Below are 16,403 nucleotides of genomic sequence, written 5' to 3'. Positions count from 1 at the left end.
CATATATACAATGGAATATTACTCAGCCATAAAAAAGAAGGAAATAATGTCAGTTGCAGCAACATAGATGGACCTGGAGATTGTCATACTAAGTGAAGTAAGTCAGCCAGAGAAAGACAAATATCATATGATATCACATATATGCAGAATCTTAAAAAATGATACAAATGATCTTACTTACAAAACAGAAACAGACTCACAGACATAGAGAATGCATTTATGGTTACTAGGGGGGAAGGTTGGGGTGGAGGAATAGATTGGGAATTTGGGATTGACTATAGTACACATGGCTAAAAAAAAGAGAAAAAAAATTTCAAATTCAAATTTAAAAAATAAAATAATGCATATGAATTAAAATGAATGGTATGTAAAGAAGGGGAGCACTTAATTTATCATGCAAATCATGCCAATTTTGAGAGGAAATTTTAATTTCAATAATTAGAATGTGACAACATACATAAACTGGGACATCCAGTTATTCTATTTATAAAGGTTGCCTATTATTAAGAAACCTGACTTTCATTTCTGCAAATGATCGCTGTGGAACATTGAGCAAATGACCTTCTTTATCCGGAACTCAGACTGTCTATACGTGAAATAGAGTAAACAGGGTACAGTGGTAGTCTCAGAATTACACTGACGTTTATAATTGTTTCTTTGAGATCAATCAGGATTGTGCATTTTACTCCAGAATCTTTAAAATTTAAAGCACTGCTTTAAATTACTAATAACTGAGTGAAATAGAGATTTTCAGCTTTCTGATCACTGTAATAAGTGCAAGAGCCCTGTGTTCTCTGGGTCTCAGTCCCCAACTCTGAGAAAGAAGGGGCTGGACGCCACCACACCTGTGCCTCCTCTCTCATCCAAAGTCTGACAGGGGTGGGTATGGCATGGGGGCGAGAAAGGAAGTGTGGCCCCCAAAGGACTGGAGGCCCACTGGGATCATTGTTTTTCATGGGCGCAGGCCCCACCCCCCAGGGCCAGTGGCAAAGAGAGACCATATGGACAGAGTCTGTGGGTGGGGGCCCCAGGGACCAGAGGGCCCTTCCCTTTCTGTTCCAAGGACACATACAGCTTCTCAATACGTCAGTACTTATGAAACAGCCTGGAAACCAGAAGTCTCAGAAGCCAAACAACAGGAGTGACCAGGCGGGGAAAATAAGGCATTTCCTTATTTCTTCCCTGAAACTTTCACTTAAACATCTCTGTGTGTCACTGAGCTCAGTAAGTAAAGAATCCACAGGACACTTTCCCATGTTTTTCCCCCCTTCTTTCCTGTGTCCCTCCTCCACCCCCACCCCCACATACATAGGAGAAGAGTAGCAGGGATGGAGAAAAGGGGCAGCCTTGCTCCCTGCCCTTTATGTTAATTGTCAAGGTCAATGGAAGCTAAATCACAAACACAGGTTTGAAGAAGGCAATATCTTGGCCCTCTGCATGAGTGGGGAAAAAAGAAAACTGTTTCTCAGAACAATTGAACTGTTGCCGTTTTTTGGAGGCCTCACAACCCACGCTTTGCATCACAAGAGCCAGCAAGAGAAAGGGCACCCGGTTCATATTCAACTTCTGCTCAGAAGAGCCACTGAAGACTCAACAGTGAGCTCTGGGGTCCCAAACCACTACTTTGGGAACACCTGGTGTGATGGAGGGGAGCCTCACCTCTCCTCCCAGAAGAGGAGGCAAGCCCCAGAAGCTGCCCAGTTATCAGTGACATGACAAAAAGTTCCGGAAGGTCATCCGCACCCTTGACCGTGTCTGCCTGGCCTGAAGAGGGGAGACCGATGGCTGCCCAAGGATACCTTCCCAACCAGCTAGAACCGACTCCTCCAGAAATGGGCACGGACAGCCAGGAAAGTGCCTGCAGCACAGGATGGTTCCTGAGCCCCTGAGATGGGCTCCGCTGGGTTCCCACAGCCCCTGGCTTCCTTTAGCCTGGGGGTAGCTCCCTGGGTTGCACTCACCTCTCGAGCACTTGCCTGCCTAGCTGGGCTGCAAGCTCTGAGAGGGCAGGGACCACATCCCACTTGTTCACTGTTGGGTTCCCAGTCACTCGGTCACTGTTTGTTGAGTAAAAGAAGTAGCTAGGATACTCAGTGGCTCGTGGTGGGTGGTCAAGATAAGAGTCCCAGCTCAGGCACTTGGTAGTCAGACGTGCTTGTGACCTTTCTCCCTGTGGCGTGCATGCATGTGTGCATGTGTGCCTGTACGTGTGTGCATGAGTGTGTGTGTGGCCTGTATCTGCCCAGGAGAACCCAGGAGCTCCCTGAGGGTGGGTTTCATAAACTGGTTTCAGTTCATGCCACAACTCTGCTCCTTAGGGGGCTGGCTCTCCACTTCACCATCACCCGCCCTGCCCAGGCAAGATCCCTCCTGAGGAGGTCTCCAGCTCTCTCCTACCCCAAGCTCCTCCCTGTCCCAGCTCTGTGTAACCTTGGACGAGTCCCTGTTTCCTTGGCTGGAAAGTGAGGGTGTTGGGCTACATGGAGGGCAAGGAGCCAATCGGTGCCACAATTGCTCATCTCCATGATGTCTGAACACTGCTGCCTCCTGAACGCCTCGGGGATTGGGAGCAGGGACTTGAGGGCTCTAGAGCCCACTCTGCCACCATTGTGACTTGAGTTGTGGTGATGAAAATGGCTGTCACCCACCCAGGTACTTCTGGGTCAGCCAAGAAGCTTAGACAGACCCAGGCCTCGGCCAGAGGAAATGAGGCTCAGAGACAGTGGGACACAGGCAGGAAGGAAGACCCTCCTGACTGTAAAGGTAAATAAAACCAGCAATCGTCTACCAAGGAATGTTGTGGGTCTCCCTTTCCTGGAGATCACAGAAACGTGGAAGCTAACGGGCCCCTGGAGATCGACTGGTGCAGCCCCCTCATTGTATAGATGAGGAAACCGAGACCTACAGGCAGGAAGTAGCCCGCCCAGGGTCACAGAGCAGCGTAATGAAAGAGCAGAGACCCAGACCTGCCACCAGGGCTCTCGGGCCAGAGCTGATTCCATTACTCCAAGCTGAGAGGCCTCCTTCAACCACAGGGCAGCCCAGGCGATCCTCTGCAGTGTCTTCGCTGCACGGATGAAGACTCCCTGAGGCTCTCAGAGGGTAAATGAGCTATGGGAGGGAGGGCTGAGGCCAGAGGCCAGAGGCCCCTGTCCTCAGGATGCCCAAGCCCAGGCTGCTCCCTGGGCAATCCCTTGCCTTCTCTGGGGGCAAGAGAGACCCCCATCACTCTGGAGTGTCTGATGGCTCTTCCTGCCTGGGGTCCGGGATCTCTCCTCAAAGCCTTGCCCGTACATTGAGCCCACTCACCCTCCGGAAGGCCCCTCACTCGGGCAGTCAGTCAGTTAGTCAGCTGCCCTTTGGGGAGCACCTTCCAAGTGACTCTGGGTGAGGCTCAGCTGGGGCAGGTCACAGATATCCAGAAACAAGGTCCCCGCACTTGGGGTGCTTCTGGGTGAGGGAGAGACTGGGGTACATGCACCCAAGGGCAGACACTTGGGAATAGAGAGAAATGGGCCAGGGTGGTCAGAGGAGGTGGGAACGCGTGGGTGGGTCTTTGACAGAGGCTAGGTAGGACCTGGACTGGGAGGCGGGGACAGGGTGGAGGCCTTCCCTGCCTCCTCCCTAAAGCCCTCCCCCGCCTTTCTGGAGGCAGGACAGGTGGAGGTGGCAGAGTGTGTTTACCAGGAGTTTAGGCTCCTGACATGAGTTCCCGGCCTGGCCCCGTGCCTCAGTAGCTGGGTGACCTTGAGCTCTTCATTTCATTGCTCTGAATCTCAGTCTCCTCATCTCAAGATTTGGGAATTAACAATGCCTCACATAACTCAAGGCAGGCCTCACAGGAGGCCTCAGGAAGAGCCCGGGGGTTAGTGGTTTGCAGGGTAATTTCGGTTTCTTGGGATTTCGGTATACTGTAGGGACACACTTGGGACCCAGAGCTGGTATAAAGATTATTTTAGCTGAAGACATTTGAGCTTTGGTAGACAACAGGGAAAAAAGCCTTTTTTGTAGCTTCCCTTATCTGACTAAAAACAGCAACTTCTGGGAAACGAGGCTGCCAAAAATTCCTTCTCAGGGCGGATCTACTCCCGGAAGGTAGACTGTGAATAAAGTCTACGCCAAATCTTTTCCCCAAGTGAGTTTGTGGCCCTGAAAAGATAGAAAGGCCACTCACACCTGTATAGACAAACATTACAGCCTCTCTCATCAAGTGTCGGTTCTCCTGAAAATCCCTGTATCTTTCCAAAAAGTCATTTATACTCTTGGCAAGTGCCTTTCTCCCCCACTTCATCTATTAAGATGGTATATAAGCCCCAAATTCCAACCACTCCTTTGAGTCGCCATCACTGAGTTCTTCTGTGTATATGGAAGTTGCACATGTAAATACACTCTGTTTCTTTCTCCCGTTAGTCTGTCTTTTATCAGTTTCATTCGCAGGCCCTAGGTACTGAACCTGAGAGAGTAGGAGAAAAGTTTTTTCTCCCCCAAAGTGTTCAGAAAGGGGAACGTCTACATTACCGTGTGGCCTTTATTTAGACCTTGACTCAAATAAACCGTGAAATCAGAACAAAAACCAAAAAACAATCAGCACTTCATGATATTGATGAGGCATTTGAAGTTTGAACACTGCCTGGATGTTTGATGAGATTATGGAATTACTGATGATTACTTTAGGTGTTCTAATGACACTGTAGTTCTGTTAAGAAGAGAGTTCTCATGTTTCAAAGCTAGATACGGAAATGCAGTTAACAATGATGTGATATCTGGCCAGGGGTTGATAATTGTTGATGCTGGGTGATGTCCACAGGGGCCTCATTATGCTATTCTCCTTGTATATAGGCTTGACATTTTCCACAACAAAAAGTTTTTAATATGAAATAGAAAAGGGTGGATCAAGGAGATGTTTACCCAAATGTGGCTTAGCTGTCTGCCTTTGGAAGACTCTTCATTACAGAGAACAACAATCGCAAATTTAAGAAAAGCCTGGTATCTGTTTTGTGAGCAACAGCGACATATGACTAGAGACAGTGATTTCGCCCCCTCGTTTCAGCCCCCTCATTAGGCAGCATCTGTGCTGCTCCTCTCAGCCTGTGGCAGCCCAGTTTGGTTGCCAGGCAATGGAAACCAGAAGCCAGAAGCCCTTTGCTTGGGAGGGAGAAAGGGGGAAAGGGAGGGAGAGAAGCCAGGAGGGGGGAGGGCAGAAAGAAGCTGCCCAGAGGAAGGCTTGTCCCTGCCTAGCGGCCTGGCCCAGGGGGATAGATGCGGTGGCGGGGTCCCTTGTTGGACGCTGGTTTCCTACAGCCCCCACTTTCCATGGGTTATTCCTGGGGGCAGCCTCATTGTCAGAGCTTGAGGCCCCACCGAAGGAGCGGGGTGGGGGTGCACACATGTGCACCTCCCTCCTGTGAAGACCAGTGAGGTCTGCGATTAAGTAAGACACCAACTAGCACCCACTCAGAGTCAGAATTTCGGACAGGCCTCCCCTGGGGGACGCTCCTGAGCTCTTATTGAGTTCAAAACAATTCTGGGAAAGCAGCTCGTCAAATGGAAATTCTCCACTGGTGATCACCCTTTGCTGGGGCCATTCCAGAAGGCAGGAGGGCAGCAGGCCTCCCCCTGGGGGTGGAGAGTTCTGTCCCCGCCGTCTTTTGGGGAGGGAAGGCGGAAGCCTCCGGTGCTGCGCAGCGGCCTGGCAGTCTCACGGCCGCTGACTGTGTTGGGGAGCCCTGTGCTCTGGCGTTGCTTCAGACCCAGCTCTCACTGGAAGGCTGTGTGGGCCTGAGCCCACGTCTGACTCGCAACTTCCTGATCTCTAGAAGCCCGGGGAGTGTGGTACCTTGCCTCCCTTCAGGCTCAGATGGGCTGGGGTTACAGTGCACACCCCACCCCCCAACCCTGGGCAGGAATTGCTCTCATCCAGGGTAAAAGGAGCCTGGCCCACTCTGAGGCAGGAGGTAGATGGGCCCCAGGCTGAGCAGCTGGAGTTGGTCCCCTGAGGACAGATACTCCAACAGGAAGAGGAGGAGGAGCTGAGCCCTGCCCAGGTAAACAGAGACAAAGACCACATATTTCTCGTTCTCGAGGTCAAGGAGACCTTCCCGACTACACATGTGCAGAGGCTCCTTGGAGGTCAAAAAGGGAGTGATGTCAACCTACCCATAGGCCTCTTCACTAGAATCCATCTTGGCTAAGAGATGCGTGTGCACGCATGGGAGGACCCTGAGATAAACCAAATACGGACTCAGAGACAGGCAAAGCAAGATGATTGGCCAAAGGAAACCCGGAAGAAATGCCCCATATAAGCGATTCAAACTACCACGAGGGCGTGGCTCTCTCTGAGCCCACCCGTGTGTGTCTACTCACATGTACTCTTCTTCCTGCTAATAAACACTTGTTTCACTACTTTCTGTCTCTCTGTGGATATTCACTTCTACACAGCTGATGGGCCAGGGCCTCGTTACTGGCCACTGGTCCCTGGTGGTCTAGTGGCTAGGATTCAGCACTCTCACTGCTGCGGCCCGACTTCAGTCTCTGGCTGGGAACCGAAACCCTGCTTCAAGCCTCTGCAGGCCGAGGCCACCCGAGCGAGATCAACTCTACTCCCACCCACCAGGCCAGACTGGAAGAAGCAACATAGCCAGCGACCTCGGAGAGACAGAGTGAGGGCCCTTCCTAGAGCCACCCTGCTATGATCATGAACTACCTCCTGCTGGCCTGGGAGGTGGGATTCAGAGAAGCTCTAGGCAGGCAGGATAGGGGGTGAGGTCAGGCAGCTGCCCCAGAGATCAGCCTTTCAAGACCCAGCATCTGAGAGAGGAAGGCTGGCTGTACTCAATGAGAAAAAAAAAACATCAGGGAGGCAGTAGTCAGGAGCTGAGCCGGAGCAGGGCCCAGACAGCCCCCTTTCTCTGCAGCATCTTTGTGGCTCCTGGTTGTTAGGAGCAGGCTCTTCCGTTGCTAAGCAACTGGAGCCTGGTGGATTAAAACCAATTTCCTGAGCTCACTGAAAGGGGGAGGGAGAGAAGGTACAATGCAGATGCCCTGGGGAAGCTCATCCCTGCCTCCAACCTTTGTCGGTGCATGCGGTGCAAGCGGGTGGAGGTGAAGGGAAGGTGAGGTGCAGCTGGGGGCTGATCTCTAGGGAGAAGGTTGGGGGTGGGGTGGCTGGGGGAGGGCTAGGCACCAGATATCCATTATAAAGACCAAAAGACCAGAGTGAAACTGCCAATTAAGATGCCAATTAGAGCACTAATGAATGCTAATGCTGCTCCTTTTTGAAACCCCAGAAAAGGCCTGCAGTCCCTGGGGTGTTTCTGAGCCACCTGACCAGGCCAGACAGGATTGGGCAAGGTTTGTCCTCCAAAGATGGGACGATCAGAGCATTTTAGGGTCCACGGGCCCCCAACAGTCCTGGGGTCCTACCTCTTGTTGAATGACAGAGGCCCCTCGACACGCTGCCCTCCGCTTAGATAATAACCCCCAGATGACAGGGAGCTCACTTCCTCCTGCAACAGCCCTTTCTGTATCTTTTCCACAGAGAGTGCTTTGCCCCACATGGCCCAAGTCTGTCTTCCTGTGGCTCTTTCCCGGAGGAGCCGAGGGAGTCATCCCAATCTGCCCTGCTGTAGGGACACGTAGCCTCTCTCTTCTGTGAGGCCCACCTCCTACCTCTTGCCGCTACTCAAGGGACAGAATGGGTGGGGCCTCACCATGACTTGGTGCCCTCTGATCCCCCACCCCTAGCCCGGTCTTTAGCCTCCTTAAGGAAGAAGCCACTAGGATGGACAAATTTACAAAGAGGTCCTGGATCCAATTCCTGCCCCAGAGTCCAGGCTTCTCCCACTACCCTGCTCATATGAGCTCTTGGGTCAGAAAGAAGAGTCTATGTCTGTGTTGGGGAGTGTGGTGGGGTGTTTACAAACTTAACAGAGAGGGTTCCAGTTCTAGAATGGGGATGTGATAAGCCTTGTGGACCCATTTTCTAGTGAAAAAACCATAATTGGTATAATCTCTTAAATATATTAAGAAGTTGTTCTAATGTCATATAGCAAATGGAGCAGCATTTATTCAAAATACTCTAATAAATCTTGGTAAGAACAGCAAGAGTCCATGGCATTTGAGCCATGACTTGCTCCCATCTCTGCCCTCTCTTGCTCAGTGTAATATAAGCTCTATTCTAGGTGAGTGTGGCCAATAATAGGGGCCTCTGTCTTCCTCCAGGTCCCAGTACTGGGCTACAGTTTGATTCCTGGATGGATAGGATACAGGCATCTCTCATCCTTCCTTCAGCTCTGTGTTGCAAAAGCTTTGTTCCAGACAGGCAGGGCCAAGAGGACTGATGAGCCTTTCTACCACCCAGCTCCTACTGGTATGGTGAGAGCTCTACTCCAGACATGGCATGTAGAATATTGTCTCTGATAACCTCTGCCCTAATTCACTCATAGGGTAGAGGTTACACATTAGGAAAGACAAGTCAAAAAAAGCAGTAGCTACCGTCTTGCCTAGCACCCTGCTCATAGAGTTGGGATGTCACTCTGGTAGATGTGGGATGCTCTCCCCACCTCCAGCTCAAGCACAGTGAAGCAGAAGTTTCCATCCAGAGGAAAGACAGACTTTTAAAATGTGAAAGCCCCTTTAGCTCTCCCTAATGGGACTAACTTTATGTGGAAAAGAGAGCAGAGAAGTTCTTGCCAAAGGGTATTATCAGAAACAATGAAGTTCTTGATGTTGAGCAATTAAGAGGGGACTTGGAGCTTCAGAATTTTAGCAGCAACTGTAAAATGTTAGACCAGTTAGAAGTTTAACAGACAGAACCAGGGAAAGAACTAAGAAGAACTATTCTAGGGTCTGAGCAAGCCTCAAGGACTGATAACACCCTGCCCCTGCAATGGAGCAGCAACTTTAATTGGATCAGATTATGGAATAATTTATGCCCACAGGCATGATTTAAAAAAAAATAGTGGAATTAAGAAGAAATTAGTAGAGGCTAATAGCTGGGTGTGATACCACTAGAGATAGATCAGTTAGAAGCTAAATGGGAGTCTCAATGAAAGAAACAGAGATTCCATTTGAAAGCACAGTAATCACTGGTAGTAGTGATGCTGTGTACATATCCATGGATGCGACTTTTGAGGAGGTGGTATACTGCAGGAAATAGACTTCACAAACCTAGTCCAGAAAAGCCAGTAACAGTAGCTCGAGTTGTTAAGGTATATTTTTCAACAAAAGTTATGAAACATGCAAGAAACAGGAAAGTGTAACCCATAAACAGGAAAAAAATCAGGCACTAGAAGCTGTCTTGAGGGGGCCAAATGGTGGACTTAGAAGACAAAGCAGCTATTATAAATATTTGCAAATAACTGAATGAAATCATGTTTAAAGAATTAAAAGAATGCATGATGACAATTTCTAATCACAAAGAGAATATCAATAAAGAGACAGAAAATTTTTAAAAGAACCAAATGGAAATTCTGGAGTTGAAAAGTACTGTAAGTGAAATGAAAAATTCAACAAGGAGCTCAACAGTAGATTTAAGGTGGCAGAAGAAAAAAATCAGCAGGCTTGAAGGTAGATCAATACATATTATGCAAGTTGAAAAACACTGAGAACATAGAATTAAGAAAAATGAACAGAGCCTCAGAGAAATGTGGGGCACCAGTAAGCCCACCAATATACATGCAGTGAGATTCCAGAAAGAAAGAATACTCAAAAATAATAGAAACTCCTCAAATTTGAAGAAAACATTAATCTACACATATAAGAAGCTCTACAAATAACAAGAGGATAAACACAAGGAGAGACATCCCAGAGACACCATAATCAAAATGTTGAAAGCCAAAAACAAAGGGAAATCTTGAAAGTAGCAAGAGAAAAATGACTCATCATGGACAAGAGAAACTCCATAAGATTAATGGCTGACTTCTACCAAATAGAATAGAGGTCAGAAGGCAGTGGGATGACATATTCAAAGTGATGAGAGGAAAAAACTGTCAATCAAAAATATTTGCTATGGAGGCCTGTCTGTGGCGTCTCGGAGACACCGCCGCAGCCATGGCCAGTCAGTCGCAGGGCATCCAGCAGCTGCTCCAGGCCGAGAAGCAGGCCACCGAGAAGGTGTCCGAGGCCCGCAAGCGAAAAAACCAGAGGCTGAAGCAGGCCAAAGAAGAGGCCCAGGCTGAAATTGAACAGTACCGCCTGCAGAGGGAGAAGGATTTCAAGGCCAAGGAAGCTGCGGCTCTGGGATCCCACGGCAGTTGCAGCACTGAAGTGGAGAAGGACACCCAGGAGAAGATGAGCATCCTTCAGACCTACTTCCGGCAGAACAGGGATGAAGTCCTGGATAACCTCTTGGCCTTTGCCTGTGACATCCGGCCAGAAATCCATGAGAATTACCACATAAACGGATAGGGGAAGAGCAAAAGCGCTGTGCCGTGGATTGGCATTTTAGATGCCTTCATAGAATATGAGGCTTTAGCAAGGCTTGGGTTATATTCTTGTGAAAAGGCATTAAATTATTTCTGTATATTATATAATAGGTCCCTTCACTTTTTGCAGAATAGCAGTCGTAGCTTCTTTGTACAAACTTATAGCCTATCCAAAGATTTTATCTTTTTACCTCATATTTCTTAGAAACTTAATGGGTATATGTTGTCTGTTTTCCTATGCCTTTTCACTCAAGTGGCATATTATGAACACTGACTTTTTCTTTCTTAGATATAGTTGTTTTTTTTTTAAATTTTAAGTCATAGCTTTATGTTGCAACTCTACTTGTTCAATAGTTAGATCATGAAGGTTCCTTCCTATGACCTTAGATATAGTTTAAGAGAAAAACAATTTTCTTAAGAAAGAAAGGGATTAAATATTTTTTTTTCCCTAAATCTTTCTTGAAGGTCAGGGGCTTTATCTATGAAAAAGTAGTAAATAGTTACTTGTAACCTATGTGAACAGCCAGCCTTAAAATAGTCCTTTCTGGCTAAGAGTTAGAACAATGGGTACTAGTATTGGGCTGCTTTTGGTTTCTCTTATTTAAAATTACTAGATGATAGAATTCAAGAACTTGTTACATGTCACTACTTGGTGTACTGATAGTGTACTAATAATCATTTAAAAGTCAAAAAGAAAATTTGCTATGGAATGTCCAAAATAGGCAAATCCATAGAGACAGAAAGTAGACTATTGGTCACCAGGGGCTGGGGAATGGAGAGGTTGAGAAGAGATAGCTACTAGGAAGAATCTTCTTGGGGTGATGAAAACGTTCAGAAATTAGAGAGTGGTATTGGTTGGAAAAAATTGGAAATATACTAAAAACACCAAATTGTACACTTTAAAAGGGCAAATGTTATGGTATGTGAATTTTATCTCAACAAAAAATTTTAAAAAGTAAAGATCTCAAATCATGAACTGAACTTTCCAGCTAAAGAAACTAGAAAAAGAAGAGCCAACTAAACCCATAGCATGCAGAAGGAAGGCAAAAATTAAGACTAGAACAGAAATAAATAAAATAGAGAATAAAAAGTGGAGAAAATCAATAAAACCACAAGTTGGTTCTTTGCAAATATCTACAAAATTGGCAAACCTTTAACCAGATGGACCAAGACAGTAAAAGAGAGAAGACTCAAATTAGTAAAATTAAGTACAAAGAGGGGATATCACTACAACCTTACAGAAATAAAGGAGCATAAGTGAATACTGTGAACAGTTGTATGATATAGACAAATTCATACAAAACCTCTACTCATAGGGTAGAGGTTACATGTTAGGAAAGACAAGTCAAAAAAAGCAGATAACAGATGATATAGACAAATTCATACATTACATAACAGATGATATAGACAAATTCATACAAAACCACAAACTACCAAAATTGATACAAGAAGAAACAGAAAACCTGAATAGAGATATAACAAAAGACTGAATAAGTAATTGAAATACTTCTCCCATCCTCAAAAATAAAAAACCTAAGCCAAATTCTTTTACTAGTGAATGGTACCAAACATTGGAGAATTAATACCAAACTTCACAAACTCTCCACAAATAGGGGGGAACATTTCCCAACTCATGAGGCCAGTATTACCCTGATACCAAAGCTAGCCAAAGACATCACAAGAGAAGAAAACTACAAACCAATATCTCTTATGAATATTGATGTAAAAATCCTCAACAAAACACTAGCAAATTGATTACAGTAATATATAAAAAAAGATTATACATCATGACCAAGTGAGGTTTATCTCAGGAATGCAAGATTGACTTAAAATCTGAAAATCAACCAATGTAATACACTGTATCAATAGAATGAAAGAAAAAAAACACATGATTATCTCAAGAGATGCAGAAAAGGCATTTGAAAAATCACAACATTCCTTCAAGATAAAACATTCAACAAATGAGGAATAGAAGGGAACTTCCTTGACCTGACAAAGGTGATTTATGAAAAACCCAAGGGCAATAACATACATATTGGTGAAAGACTGATTACTTTCCCCCTAAGATCAGAAACAAGACAAGGATGTCTGCTGTCATCATGTCTGTTCAACATTGAACTCAAGGTTTCAGCTAGGCCAATTAGGCTAGAAAAATAAATAAAAGGCATCCAGATTGAAAAGGAAAAAATAAAACTATCTCTGTTTGCAGATAACATGATCTTGTATATAGAAAATCCTGAGGAATCTACCAAAAAAAAGAAAAAACTATTCAAACAAATAACCTAGCTCAGCAAGGTTGCAGGATACAAGATCAATATACAAAGATCAGTAGTACTTCTGTACAATAACAAACAATTTGAAAATGAAATTAAGAAAAAATTCCATTAACAATAGCATCAAAACATAAATTACTTAGAAATAAATTTAACAAAAGAAGTATAAAACTTACACTCTGAAAACTATAAAATATTGTTGAAAGAAGTTAAAGAAAACCTAAATAAATGAAAATACATCCCATCTTCATAGGTAAAAAGATTTAATATTGTTAAGATGGCAATCTCTCCAAGTTGATCTACAGGTTCCATATCAAAATCCCAGCTGCATTGTTTTTTGCAAAGATTGACACGTTGACCCTAAAATTTGCATGGAAATACAAGAGACCCAGATAGCCAAAAAAAACTTGAAAAATAAAAAGTTGAGGACCCACACTTTCTGATTTAAAATGTGCTACAAATCTACAATAATCAAGGCAGTGTAGTACTGGCATAAGGATAGATACATCTATTAATGGAATAAAACAGGAAGTCCAGAAAAATTACATTTATTGTGAATTTACTGCTTGCAAGAGTGCCAAAATAATTCAGTGTAGAAAAAGTAGTCTGTTCAATGAAAGATGATGAGTCAATTAGATATTCACATGCAAAAGAATGAAGTAAGATCCCTGCATCACACCATATAAAAAATTACCTCAAAATGAAGCATAGTCCTAAATGTAAGAAATAATACTATAAAACTCTTAAAAGAAAGCATAGAAGTAAATCTTCATGACCTTAGATTAGGCAATGGTTTCTTACATATAACAACAAAAGCACAAGCAACAAAAGAAAACTGTAGATAAACTGGACTTCATGAAAATTAAGAACATTTTTTGGGTTATATACCCAAAATAATTGAAAACAGGGACTTAAAAAGATATTTGTATACTCATGTTCATAGCAGCATTGTTCACAATAGCCAAAATGTGGAAACACCCAAATGTCCATCAATGGATGAATGGATAAACAAAATGTTGTATATACAAACAATGGAATATTATTCAACATTAAAAATAAAAGAAATTCTGACACATGCTACAATATGGATGAACCTTGAAGACATTATGCTAAGTGAAACAAACCAGTTACAAAAGGACAAATATTGTATGATTTCACTTATAATGAAGTACATAGAGTAATCAAATGCATAGACACAGAAAGTAGAATGTTGGTTGCCAAGGGGTCAGAGGAGGAGAAAATGGGGAGTTATTATTTAAAGGGTATAGAGTTTCAGTTTGGGAAGATAAAAAATGTTCTGGATATGGGTGGTGGTGGTGCTTGCACAACAATGTGAATGTACTTAATACCACTGAAACATATGCTTAAAAATGGTAAATTTTGTTATGTATATTTTAGCACAATAAAATATTAAAAACTTTTGTGCTTCAAAGGACACCAGCAAGAAAGTGAAAAGACACCAAAACAATAGGATAAAATATTTGCATATCATTTATCTGAAAAGTGCTGAGTATCCAGAATATATAAAGAACACTTACAATTCAACAATAAAAAGACAACTCCTTTTTTTTTTTTTTTTTTTTTTTTTGCCACACCATGCGTGGCATGTGGGATCTTAGTTCCCCAACCAGGGATCGAACCCACGCTCCCTGCATTGGAAGCGTGGAGTCTTAACCACTGGACCACCAAGGAAGTCCCAATGACTCCATTCTAAATAGGCAAAGATTTTATGGTCTGGCATGTAAGGAGCTTGGAAGTCATCACTCCATCCTAATAACAAATAAAAAGCTGAACAAACTAAAAAATCAACAACTCTTCTTAGATTCATTAGCGAAGTGAGGTCACAGGGCAAATTACTATACTAAAAATTATAGAGACAGACAGCTGAATACAGAGAATCACAACTTACTAGAGCAGAAACCCATGAGCAGAAAATTCCATGAAACAAGCATCAGGGTAAGAAAACCTAAACTGTAACTGACAAATTGCTGGAGGCTCAGTGTGGACAAGTGTGAGACTTAAAAACTCCAGGGGAGCCTGTCATGGTGGGGGTTGGGGGGCAACGCTTTTGTGAATTTTACCTCAGGAGCTCTACCAGGTTCTCACAGTGAAGACTGGAGAAAAATTCTTCCATGCTTCTAGCAAGGGGAGGGGGAAATGTAGCTATTTTGAAATATATCAGAGCATTCTGTTCTTAACAAGGTCTGTCCACAAGAGAAACTATTTTACCAGAGCCTAAACTGTTGAGCTGTTATCAGAGTCTAACTGACCTGGGGGAAGAGAAATACCCAATCAACCCCTTTTAGCCATCCTGTCCCACCTAAAGGGGAAAAAGAACTGAGACATACTTTTGAAGTTCACAGCCCAGAAGCACAGGCGCACTAAGAGACTGAGACCTAATGATAGGACTATAAAATGCTTTCTCTCCCTCCCCACCACACCATACAACCACATCACTAAAGGCCTATTTACCAGAGTTCATTTTACCTAGTACATCATGTCTGACTTTCAACAAAAAATTACAAGGCATACTAAAAAGCTAAAAACAGAGTTTAAAGAGACAGAGTGAGCATCAGAACCAGACAAGATATGGCTGGGTTGTTGGAATTATCAGACCAAGAATTTTAAAAAACTATGATTAATAATATGGTAAGGGCTCTAATGGACAAAGTAGACAACATACAAGAACAGATGGACAATGTAAGCAGAGAGAAGGAAATTCTAAGAAAGAATCAAAAAGAAATGCTAGAGATAAAAAAACAGTGTAACTGAAATGAAGAATGCCTTTAATAGGCTCATTAGTAGATTAGACATGGTTGAGGAAAGTCAGTGAGACTGAGGATATGTCAATAGAAACTTCCAAAACGGAAAAGCAAAGAAAAAGAGACTGGAAAAAATGGAACAGAATATCCAAGAACTGAGGGAAAACTACAAAAGATGTAACATATGCACAATGGGAGTACCAGAAGGAGACAAAAGAGAGAAAGGAACAGAAAAAAATATTTGAAGCAATAAGGACTGAGAATTTCCCCAATTAATGTCAGACACAAAATCACAGATCCAGGAAACTCAGAGAACACCAAGCAGAATAAATGTCCCGAAACAACACCTAGGCATATTATATTCAAACTGCAGAAAATCAAAGATAAAGAAAAAAAATCTTGAAAGAAATTATCTTACCTAAAGAAAAGATAAGAATTACATCTGACTTCTCCTCAGAAGTCATGTAAGCAAGAAGAAAGTGGGGTGAAATATTTAAAATGTTGAGAGAAAAATAGCACCAACCTGGAATTCTGTACCATGGGAAATTAACCTCCAAAAGTAAAGGAGAAATACTTTCTCAGAAAAATAACAATTGAGGGAATTTGTTGCCAGTGAACCTGCCGTGCAAAAAAATGTTAGAAGAAGTTCTTCAGCGAGAAGGAAAATAGTGGGTGGGCCAAAAGTTTCATTCGGTTTTTTCCTTAAGATGGCTCTAGTAGCACCTAGCTGTCTTTTGGCTCTGTGCTTTGTGACCAGCTAGAAGGGTGGGATAGGGAGGGTGGGAGGGAGGGAGACGCAAGAGGGAAGAGATATGGGGATATATGTATATGTATAACTGATTCACTTTGCTATAAAGCAGAAACTAACACACCATTGTAAAGAAATTATACTCCAATAAAGATGTTGAAAAAATAAATAAATTTTAAAAATATATAAAAAAATA

At 43.7% G+C, this 16,403-nt stretch overlaps 1 protein-coding gene and 1 pseudogene across 3 annotated transcripts in view; one reads left to right on the top strand and one right to left on the bottom strand.

The window, feature by feature from the left end:
* SLC16A2 (solute carrier family 16 member 2) overlaps positions 1–16,403 on the bottom strand; it is a 116,488-nt gene that overhangs the window by 45,160 nt on the left and 54,925 nt on the right. The gene's annotated exons all lie outside the window — the stretch shown is intronic.
* LOC309652382 (V-type proton ATPase subunit G 1 pseudogene) lies at positions 7,898–10,532 on the top strand (annotated as a pseudogene). Its single transcript has one exon. The product of its transcript is annotated as a V-type proton ATPase subunit G 1 pseudogene (transcript).

The sequence above is a fragment of the Balaenoptera physalus genome, assembly GCF_965194825.1.
Source record: "Balaenoptera physalus genome assembly, chromosome: X".
NCBI classification, from domain to species: domain Eukaryota; kingdom Metazoa; phylum Chordata; class Mammalia; order Artiodactyla; family Balaenopteridae; genus Balaenoptera; species Balaenoptera physalus.
The sequence above is the reverse complement of the archived record's forward strand: the minus strand, read 5'-3'. Positions and strand labels throughout refer to the sequence as shown.